The following is a 12,675-nucleotide window of genomic DNA, read 5'->3' as shown; positions in this document are numbered from 1 at the left end:
GAATAACTGAGGCAGAAGAACGGATAAGTGACCTGGAAGACAGAATGGTGGAATTCACTGCTGCAGACCAGGATAAAGAAAAAAGAATGAAAAGAAATGAAGATAGCCTAAGAGACCTCTGGGACAACATTAAACACACAACATTCACATTATAGGGGTCCCAGAAGGAGAAGAGAGAGAGAAAGGACCCGAGAAAATATTTGAAGAGATTTTAGTCGAAAACTTCCCTAACATGGGAAAGGAAATAGCCACCCAAGTCCAGGAAGCACAGAGAGTCCCATACAGGACAAAACCAAGGAGAAACTCGCTGAGACACATAGTAATCAAATGGGCAAAAATTAAAAACAAAGAAAAATTATTGAAAGCAGCAAGGGAAAAATGACAAATAACATACAAGGGAACTCCCATAAGGTTAACAGCTGATTTCTCAGCAGAAACTCTACAAGCCAGAAGGAAATGGCATGATATACTTAAAGTGATGAAAGGGAAGAACCTACAACCAAGATTACTCTACCCGGCAAGGATCTCATTCAGATTCAATAGAGAAATCAAAAGCTATACAGACAAGCAAAAGCTAAGAGAATTCAGCACCACCAAACCAACTCTACAACAAATGCTAAAGGAAATTCTCTAAGTGGGAAACACAAGGCAAGAAAAAAACCTACAAAAACAAACCCAAAACAATTAAGAAAATGGTAATGGTAACATACATATCGATAATTACCTTAAACATAAATGGATTAAATGCTCCAACCAAAAGACACAGGTTTGCTGAATGGATACAAAAACAAGGCCGATATATATGCTGTCTACAAGAGACCCACTTCAGAGCTAGGGACACATACAGACTGAAAGTGAGGGGATGGAAAAAGATATTCCATGCAAATGGAGATGAAAAGAAAGCTGGAGTAGCAATACTCATCTCCAATAAAATAGACTTTAAAATAAAGAATGTTACAAGAGTCAAGGAAGGACACTACATAATGATCACGGGATCAATCCAAGAAGATATAACTATTATAAATATATATGCACCCAACATAAGAGCACCTCAATACATAAGGCAACTGCTAACAGCTATAAAAGAGGAAATTGATAGTGACACAATAGTAGTGAGGGACTTTAACACCTCACTTACACCAATGGACAGATCATACAAACAGAAAATTAATAAGGAAAGACAAGCTTTAAATGGCACAATAGACCAGATAGATTTACTTGATATTTATAGGACATTCCATCCAAAAACAGCAGATTACACTTTCTTCTCAAGTGCGCATGGAACATTTTCCAGGATAGATCACATCTTGGGTCACAGATCAAGCCTCAGTAAATTTAAGAAAATTGAAATCATATCAAGCATCTTTTCTGTCCACAATGCTATGAGATTAGAAATCAGTTACAGGGGAAAAAAACGTAAAAAACACAAACGCATGGAGGCTAAACAATACATTATTAAATAACCAGGTGATCACTGAAGAAATCAAAGAGGAAATCAAAACATACCTAGAGACAAATAACAATGAAAACACGATGATCGAAAACCAATGGGATGGGCTTCCCTGGTGGCGCAGTGGTAGCGAGTCTGCCTGCCGATGCAGGGGACGCGGGTTCGTGCCCCGGTCTGGGAAGATCCCACATGCCGCGGAGCGGCTGGGCCCGTGAGCCATGGCCGCTGAGCCTGCGCGTCCGGAGCCTGTGCTCTGCAACGGGAGAGGCCACAGCAGTGAGAAGCCTGCGTACCAAAAAAAAAAAAAAAAAAACCAATGGGATGCAGCAAAAGCAGTTCTAAGAGGGAAGTTTATAGCTATACAAGCCTACCTCAAGAAACAAGAAAAATCTCAAACAATCTAACCTTACACCTAAAGTAACTAGAGAAAGAAGAAGAAACAAAACCCAAAGTTAGCAGAAGGAAAGAAATCATAAAGATCAGAGCAGAAGTAAATGAAATAGAAACAAAACAATAGCAAAGATCAATAAAGCTAAAAGTTGGTTCTTTGAGAAGATAAACAAAATTGGTAAACCATTAGCCAGACTTATGAAGAAAAATAGGGAGAGGACTCAATTGAATAAAATTAGAAATGAAAAAGGAGAAGTTACAACAGACAGCGCAGAAATACAAAGCATCCAAGAGACTACTACAGGCACCTCTAAGCCAATAAAATGGACCACCTGGAAGAAATAGACAAATTCTCAGAAAGGTATAACCTCCCAGGACTGAACCAGGAAGAAATAGAAAATATGAACAGACCAGTCACAAGTAATGAAACTGAAACTGTGATTAAAAATCTTCCAACAAACAAAAGTCCAGGACCAGATGGCTTCACAGGTGAATTCTATCAAACAATTAGAGAAGAGCTAACACCCATCCTTCTCAAACTCTTCCAAAAAATTGCAGAGGAAGGAGCACTCCCAAATTCATTCTATGAGGCCACCATCACCCTGATACTGAAACCAGACAAAGATACTACAAAAAAAGAAAATTACAGACCAATATCACTGATGAATATAGATGCAAAAATCCTCAACAAAATACTAGCAAACAGAATCCAACAACACATTAAAAGGATCATACACCATGATCAAGTGGGATTTATCCCAGGGATGCAAGGATTCTTCAATATACAGACATCAATCAATGTGATACACCATATTAACAAATTGAAGAATAAAAACCATATGATCATCTCAATAGATGTAGAAAGAGCTTTTGACAAAATTCAACACCCATTTATGATAAAAACTCTCCAGAAAGTGGGCATAGAGGGAACATATCTCAACATAATAAAGGCCTATACGACAAACCCACAGAAAACATCATTCTCAATGGTGAAAAACTGAAAGCATTTCCCCTAAGATCAGGAACAAGTCAAGGATGTCCACTCTCAGCACTATTATTAAACATAGTTTTGGAAGTCCTAGCCACGGCAATCAGAGAAGAAAAAGAAATAAAAGAAATACAAATTGGAAAAGAAGAAGTAAAACTGTCAGTGTTTGCAGATGACATGATACTATACATAGAGAATCCTAAAGATGCCACCAGAAAACTACTAGAGCTAATCAATGAATCTGGGAAAGGAGCAGGATACAAAATTAATGCACAGAAATCTCTTGCATTCCTATACACTAATGATGAAAAATCTGGAGGAGAAATTAAGGAAACACTCCCATTTACCATTGCAACAAAAAGAATAAAATACCTAGGAATAAACCTACCTAGGGAGACAAAAGACCCATATGCAGAAAACTATAAGACACTGATGAAAGAAATTAAAGATGATACCAACAGTTGGAGAGATATACCATGTTCTTGGATTGGAAGAATCAATATTGTGAAAATGACTCTACTACCCAATGCAATCTACAGATTCAATGCAATCCCTATCAAATTACCAATGGCATTTTTTACGGAACTAGAACCAAAAATCTTAAAATGTGTATGGAGACACAAAAGACCCCGAATAGCCAAAGCATTTTTGAGGGAAAAAAAACGGAGCTGGAGGAATCAGATTCCCTGACTTCAGACTATACTACAAAGCTACAGTAATCAAGACAATATGGTACTTGCACGAAAACAGAAACATAGATCAATGGAACAGAGTAGAAAGCCTAGAGATAAACCCATGCAACTATGGTCAACTAATCTATGACAAAAGAGGCAAGGATAAACAATGGAGAAAAGACAGTCTCTTCAGTAAGTGGTGCTGGGAAAACTGGACAGCTACATGTAAAAGAATGAAATTAGAACACTCCCTAACACCATACACAAAAATAAACTCAAAATGGATTAGAGACTTAAATGTAAGACCAGACAGTATTAAACTCTTAGAGAAAAACATAGCAAGAGCACTCTTTGACATAAATCACAGCAAGATCCTTTTTGACCCACCTCCTAGAGTAATGGAAATAAAAACAAAAATATACAAATGGGACCTAATGAAACTGAAAAGCTTTTGCACAGCAAAGGAGACCATAAACACGATGAAAAGACAACCCTCAAAATGGGCGAAAATGTTTGCAAACGAATCAATGGACAAAGGATTCATCTCCAAAATATATAAACAGCTCATGTAGCTCAATATTAAGGAAACAAACAACCCAATCCAAAAATGGGCAGAAGGCCTAAATAGACATTTCTCCAAAGAAGGCATATAGATGGCCAAGAAGCACATGAAAAGCTGCTCAACATCACTAATTATTAGAGAAATGCAAATCAAAACTACAATGAGGTATCACCTCAGACCTGTTAGAATGGACATCATCAGAAAATCTACAAACAAATGCTGGAGAGGGTGTGGAGAAAAGGGAACCCTCTTGTACTGTTGGTGGGAATGTAAATTGATACAGTCACTATGGAGAACAGTATGGAGGTTCCTTGAAAAACTAAAAATAGAATTACCATATGACCCAACAATCCCACTACTGGGCATATACCCAGAGAAAACCATAATTCAAAAAGACACATGCACCCCAGTGTTCATTGCAGCACTATTTACAATAGCCAGGTCGTGGAAGCAACCTAAATGCCCATCGACAGACGAATGGATAAAGAATATGTGGTACATATATACAGTGGAATATTACTCAGCCATAAAAAAGGAACGAAATTGGGTCGTTTGTAGAGACGTGGATGAATCTAGAGACTGTCATACAGAGTGAAGTAAGTCAGAAAGAGAAAAACAAATACAGTATATTAAGGCATATATGTGGAACCTAGAAAAATGGTACAGATGAACCAGTTTGCTGGACAGAAATTGAGACACAGGTGTAGAGAACAAAAGTATGGACACTAAGGAGGGAAAGCAGCGAGGGGTGGGGGTGGGGGTGTGATGAATTGGATGATTGGGATTGACATGTATACACTGATGTGTATAAAATGGAAGACTAATAAGAACTTGCTGTATAAAAAAATTTTTTTTAATTTTTTTAAGAAGAAGTCTTGATTTCCTGCCTTGAGGCACTACACCACAAGCCACAGTCTAGAAGGAAAAAACATGTAAAGGAAATACATTTTTAAGGGGGAAATTAAAATGCATAGGGATATCTACAAAAATACTCTCACAGACTGATTCCAAATCACTTAGCTGGTGGCATGAGGCTGGTAGTACCCTTTTTGTACGGTCCAGACTGGCTCTGGAACAGGTTAGGCTGGAACCTGTCCATGGAATGCATCCCTGCTCTGCTTGGGTCGAGCTGGAGAAGACCACAGATGGCAAAGGCTTGGTATGGTAAAAATGCCAGTATTTCCAGACATCGTTTGCAAAAGGCTCAGGATAAGCATTTTGCATAATTACCTCATTTCATTCATTTTATAACCCAGTGAAGTGGGTTCAATTATTAATTCACATTTTAAAGATAAGATTAAGTAACTTGTCCAGGTCCCAGGGCAGTTAAGTGATAGAGCATAACTCCAATTCCTGTCCACTTAACTGCTCCATTTTACTGCATCTAGAGAATACAGGAAGATCTCATAGCAAAACTTGGGAAAGTAAAGAAAACTCACGTACACTGAGTATCTATGTGTCAAGCCCTACTTACAAAATCATTTTATAAATCCTCAAAATCCTAGTAGAAAAGTATCTCTATTAACCCACTTTCCAGATGAGGAAACCAAAGACCAGTGAAATTAAGAAATTTGTTCAATATCATATGATGCAGCAATTCTGCTTCTGTGTAGTATCCAAGGGAATTGAAATCAGGATCTCGTAGAGTTATCTGCAACCCCATGTTCATTGCATCGTCACTCATAATATGGGTGTCTCAGTGCAACTAACCTGGATGAAGACTTTACCAAGTAGGAGTAACTAGGGCTATCCAATCACAAATAATGGAGGAAACTTTGACATGAAAAGCAATTCCAATGAAGTTGAAATGTTATGTCACATGCAGTTTATGTAATGAATGTACGGAAGAAAGTGTACAAATTTTGTTATTTGAAATTTGTTTTCTTCTTATCCATGGTGACCACTTGTCTAAGTCTAGCCCTGACTAGAAGTTGAATTGAGCTGGGTTGTTAAACAAAAGGCAACATCTGAAAGTGCAAAAACTCAAGACAACTATAAGGCAAGAAAAGTGAATTTCTGGCAGGGAGGACTCATCCTGTCTGGACTTCCATCCCTAGTACGTGAAACTTGGAGATTCCACACAGCAGTGCTTGCTGGGCTCACTTGCCAATCAGGAAAGCCCTAATTAATGCCCTGTCTTCTTCAGTAAGTATGTACCCACACACACCCCCAACCCAAAATCTCGTAGCTTAGCTTTCCTGTGCATTTTGGTCAGACTCTGGGATGGCAGTGTGGGGATGGGTAGGAGCTGTGATGTCAGACAAGCTTAGGCTTGAATTCTGGCTCCATCCCTTACTGGTTGTGAGCCTTAGCCACATTTACTCATCTTTTCTAGAAAATCTTCAGTCTCCTCATTTTTTTTTTTTTTTTTTTTTGAGGTACGCAGGCCTCTCACTGTTGTGGCCTCTCCCGTTGCGGAGCACAGGCTCTGGACGTGCAGGCTCAGCGGCCATGGCTCACGGGCCCAGCCGCTCCGCGGCATGTGGGATCTTCCCGGACCGGGACACAAACCCGTGTCCTCTGCATTGGCAGGCAGACTCTCAACCACTGTGCCACCAGGGAAGCCCGCAGTCTCCTCATTTTAAAAATGGGAATTATATCAATGACCATGTGAGATGTTGTATTGAGATAACACAATATAGCATCTATCCCTTGGGAAGAACTCAATGAATGGTGGGTTTGATCAGTACTATTCCAGCTTTGTCTTTCTCATTACAAAACTGGCAAAGAACAGCATGTCCATTTCTTCTGCTGCAACCAGGCTTTCCCTGCCTCCAGTTTTGGGGATAGCAGGTCTGCCTCTGATACCTTTTCAGATGGTCATTTTCTTGTCACATCTTGACATTGTCTGGTCTGATCATTTGCTGACCTCTTTGCCCCAGGAGACTCACCAAAATGTGACTAGAGACAGGTTTTCATGACCTGTGAATCAGTTGCCAAGGTAGGAAGTCTACTTTGCACATGTTTTTATACACTGAAGTGGACCATGGTGGCTTTGGACTTTGCCTGTCCATTATGCTTTTCCATATCACTTCTTTGAATAAAGTCTCTTCTTTTAAGCTATGGGATTGGTTTGATCCAAGCCTAGCCATTCACAGGACTCCATCCCCTTGGCAGCTGTACTTGGTTCAAGACAGTCACATGACCCAAGCTGGGCTAGTTGATGCACTGGGAGAAAAAAAGCTGTTGATTCCTTTGAAGTTATTAAGCTAGTTCTGTTTAATGTGGTGCTGCCAGAAGCCATTTCTTTACCATATGAAGGAAACCTTGCTGTTAGTATTAAGAGCTAGCATCAGCTGAAGGCTGACTAGGTACAAGCACTGTTCTAAGAACTTTACTTGTAAGATCTCAATCCTCATCTTGTAGATAATGCTATAATCATCATTAAAGAGATAAGGAAATGTAAGCACATAGAAGTGAAAGTAACCTGCTCAAGTTCACATAGCTAGAAAGTGATAGTGACAGAATTTGAATCTATGTAGTATATGTTATTAATCTCTAGGCCAGTAGTTCTCAGCTGGTGAAAATCTTTTTCCCCACGGGAGCTTTAGCAATGTCTGGAGACATTTGTGGTTGTCAAACTAGAGCAGGAGGCAATACTGGTACCTATGGGGTAGAGGCTGAGGAAGCTGCTGAACATCTTACAATAAACAGAAAAGCCCCCACAAGAAAGAATGAGCTGGCCCAAAATAGGAAGAGTATCAAGTCTGAGGAACCCGACTTTAGATCATTCAAATTCCCAAGTCCTGACCGACAGAAGAAAGAAGCCCAGAAACCATGCTAGTGCTGGTCCCCGAGGCTCACGACAGCAAGGTGCCCTGTACGTTGAGTAAAGTTTTGGGCCTCTCACTGTTGTGGCCTCTCCCGTTGCGGAGCACAGGCTCCGGACGCGCAGGCTCAGCGGCCATGGCCCACGGGCCCAGCCACTCCGCGGCATGTGGGATCCTCCCGGACTGAGGCACGAACCAGCGTCCCCTGCATCGGCAGGCAGACTCCCAACCACTGCGCCACCAGGGAAGCCCCGTTGAGTAAAGTTTGAATGAGCTGCTCTTACAGGTTGCAGTCAGGAGACTCCTGACTAAGACATACAACAGAGCCCATTTTTATTTTACTCTAGTCATAGACGTTTGAAAACACATGTGATTTCTGTGTGCTGTTGACTGTCCGCCTCAGACCATCAGGACTACAGTGACGGTTTTCTCTCAACATATCAAGATGCTTAATTCACACTTTCAGGAAAAAGTGATAGTGATGAACCACAAGCCATCACACATATCACATGGGTCAGGGTGGAAATGATCCTCAACAGTTTTTCTCTACCTTTAATTTAGAAATTATGATTCAGTGAGAGATGCTTTCTCAAACATTTAGGCTTAGAGGCAAATGCGTGCTCAACACATCCACTCCAGCAACCATTTTTTATGTACTAATTGACTTTCTTCTGTCAGCACTCACTCTGGGATTCTTTCTCATCCTATGTGTGTAATCATTCTAAGAAGACATCAATAATTCTGTGTGTCTTTTTGCCTGAATATCAGCAAACTACTTTCTTTTGTTTTAGGTACAATCAAATGACTACCAACACCTAGAAACAACGGGAAAAAAAAGTCTACCTGTAACACCTAGCACATCTACAAATTCAGGATATGTGGAACAGCTTTGAGAAGCAGCCAAGAGGCTCCCATTTCTGTGTATTTCACAGCAACCATAATATAAAGGATGCTAATATTTATTTAAAAGCCTCAAACTCAGGAATTCTGCTATGTAATGGGCATGTCACTTGCTTGTACAGTGAGGAGTACGTTTTGACACTTAATAATAAATCTCATAGGTAAACTCTTTTGTGATTTGTTTGTTTGTTTGTTTTTTGGCTGTTTTACCAAGTCTATTCCTTCATATACAGATACCTTAAATTATGAAATAAATTCTTATGTAAACCAAATTTTAAATAACTAATTCAATTACATTGAGATTTTTAGGTGCTCTTAATTGTTTTCTATGGAATCTGTTGCTTTAAACCATTTTAAGTTGTCCGCTAAAGCTAAAATGTGTTTGGTTTTCTTACTGTTAAGGCCTTCAATCTGATTAAAATAAATGAGCTTTTAGGATCTCTGCCTTACAATGGAGACACTAAATAACTGTCAAATAGACTTCTTTCAGGGGCTGTAGAGAAGATAAAAAGATAAGAATGAATTTGCTTGACCCCAATGAGACTAGTATGGTTGACATCAAGACATATTAAGATCAGAAAGTTCTCACCAATGTCAACCATTGAATATTTTCTCAGTATTATATTTTCTGTTTTACTTATACTTCTATTACATGCAATAATTTTCCCCAGTTAAAACAACTTTGCAAAACATTGTTTCCCATCTTCTTTAAACTTTGCTAGCACAGATTGTATAATTCACTGTCTTATATTATTTCATGTGAATATATCATTTTACTCCAATTAGATAAATTTGAGGGATTATCTTAAATCTAGCAAAATTCTATCTATGTCTTGCATAAACATCTGCTGAATAAGTTGAGAGGCAGCATGATAGAGTGGAAAAAGTATAGCTGGGGTGTTTAATCATGTTTATTAGTTGTATACACTGAAAAAGATACATATCTGAGTCTCAGTTTATCCCATCTTTAATAAAACATTAATGTTTCTGGCCATGGCAGATTAACTGGTACCAGACTTATCAGGACTCCAAACAACTGGTAAACTGGACATGAAATAACTGTTTTCAGATGTTGGACAACAGGTGAGGCAGAACTGTGATCCCCTTGAAAAGGGAAACCAGTGAGGTAAGCTCTCCAATCACCTTGGCTTTCAGCCTGGAGGCATGTAATGGACCAAAGATGGAAATAATCATATCACTGATATAAGGAGACAGATCTTGGAAGGCAGGGAGAATGAGGTGGCTAGAATCTGTGATGTAAAGCAGTATAGCAGAGCAATGCAAAAACAGAGCTCTCGGGATCTGTTAGGGGTCTTCATGAGTCTCTGGTTGGAAATTGCACAGGGCAAATCCATAAGGCTCAACCAAGAAGAAACATTGGGGTGCTGCAAGCTGAACACCCCTCCCCCCAGAGTTCACAGAGGCCTGGAAGACATTCATGTCGGCACCTGCCAGATTGGAGAGAAAGGAATCCAGCATCAGGAAAGAAAGAGGTGATACCACTGAGCATCCTAAATTCGTTAAATATATATAAGACAATATTATAAAAAAACATTAAGCCAATGAAGTTGACAACTTAGATGAAGTGAATAAGTTGTTTGAAAGACAGAAATTACTAAAACTGACACTAGAATAAATAAAAAATATAAATAGCAATATGTGTTAAACAAATTGAATTGATAATTTACAAACATTCTCAAAATAAAAATTCCAGGCTCAGATAGCTTCACTGGTGAATTTTGTCAGTCGTTTAAGAAAAAGGTGATACCAATTGTACACATTCTTTCAGATACTAGAGGAGGATAGAACATATTCCAGCACAATTTATGACCCATTATTACAACGACACCAAACCAAGACAAAGACACTGCAGGGAAAAAATGTATAGATCAATATCCCTCAAGAGCATAGATGCAAAACTGAACAAAAGGCTAGCAACTCAAATCCAGCAGGTATATGAAATGTATATACATACATGATGACCAAGTGGGTTTTATTCCCAAAGTGCAAGGCTACTTGAATATTCACTAATCAATACAAAATTACCATACTACCAAAATACATGAGGTAAGTTTGTGTGTGTGTGTGTGTGTGTGTGTGTGTGTGTGATAATCATAATAGGTACAGAAAAAGCTAACAAAATTCAACATCCATTTATGATACAGTCAGCAAACTAGGAATAGAAGGGAATTTCCTCAAACTGAGAAAGGGCACATTTCAGAAAACCTACAGGACTAGGTCCTGTTTCCAAGCACCCAGACTTCAATGGACCCACTGACTTACCTTCCTAGATCACCTGCTATTGCCTGATAGGTGCACTTGCCCAGATTGGGCCCCATTTTTGTGTGAGTAATGACTTTATTTGTTCTACTCAGACTTGCTGTCAATGAACCTTAGTTAAGTAAATCTAAAGCACTGATTATTTTTAAAGTTGCCTATATTAGTAGTTATTACTCTCATGTTAATTTTTCATATTTTCCAACAATCTGTAATTTCTTTGAATACACATTACACAACTCCTCTACCTCTATCCCCAAACATTTTATTTACAGAGGCTACACGTTTAATAACTGCTTTGTTGTTGATGATGATGGTGTTGATTTAATTTCTTGCAGCCAATAGCATCGTGTAAGTTAGGATTTTGGATAATTGTGAGCAAAGATTACAACCACATTGTTATATCAACCCTTCCATGGTTTAAAAGTGCACATATTCTTATTACAGACTTTTTGATAAGAACAGTAGTTGACGTACCTATGGTAAAGACTCATCACTTTGATAGCATGGATTTCAATAACAGAAATGCCAATCAGTGATGTGTATGAAGGAATAAATATTTCCACTCATAGATGCTTTCAAGAAAGAGACATGGGTTATTAAGTAATATGCAAATTGTTAATAATGTGAGCTTGACAACATAAGTGTCTTCTCGGTAATCTCTAAATGTTGCTAATTTTCAACAGGCTCCCAAAATATATAAAAGCAACCATTTAAATATGTTCTCTCCAGAAGCCAAATACATGAATAGGTTTTTATTCAATTTTTCATTTTTCTTAGTGTATTGTTGAAAAGTGATATCCATACCCATTAGACAAATGTAGCTGGAATTGTAGCAGTTATATATAACACATCAACACCTGCTTGTTTCTTCTCATTAAAAATGTGATGTGTACTGAGATCTGGTTGCATTTGAAAGGGTGAAAATGCATATCAAAAACAAATCAAAGATTTTGTAAAAGAGCAGTGGTGCAAACCTCTGAGAGTATCACTTCTTGAGGATGATGTATTGAAATCTGTCCTTTCCATGAATTTTCACGTGCAGTCTCTTTAACTGGAGAACTCTCCTAGCCTGATGGGTTTTTAATGGATGTGTTGGTGGATAAGGTGTAGGGCTTTCATATATGTGACTTTCCTGAATAATGAGAGTATTCAACAAACATCTTTTTGACTGCCACATCTTATTCTGCATCACTGTGGAAGTTACTTAAAGGACATTTGGGGGCTTCCCTGGTGGTGTAGTGGTTAAGAATCCGCCTGCCAATGCAGGGGACACGGGTTCTAACCCCGGACCGGGAAGATCCCACATGCCGCGGAACAACTAAGCCCGTGTGCCACAACTACTGAGCCTGTGCTCTAGAGCCCGTGAGCCACAACTACTGAGCCCGTGTGCCACAACTACTGAAGCCTGCGTGCCTAGAGCCTGTGCTCTGCAACAAGAGAAGCCACCACAATGAGAAGAGTAGCCCCCGCTCACCACAACTAGAGAAAAGCCCACGTGCAGCAACAAAGACCAAAAAAATAAAAAAATAAAATGCAGCCAAAAAACAAAAAAACGTAGCCAAAAAGATAAAAAATAAAAAAAGACACTTGGACTGTGCTGGCATCTCAAATTTCTAAAAGACTCAGTGTTTCCAAGTACCCAAAACCTACCTGGGGTTTTC

Source organism: Hyperoodon ampullatus, assembly GCF_949752795.1.
Source record: "Hyperoodon ampullatus genome assembly, chromosome: 15".
In the NCBI taxonomy this organism is placed as follows: Eukaryota; Metazoa; Chordata; class Mammalia; order Artiodactyla; family Ziphiidae; genus Hyperoodon; species Hyperoodon ampullatus.
This window is presented reverse-complemented; position numbering follows the sequence as displayed.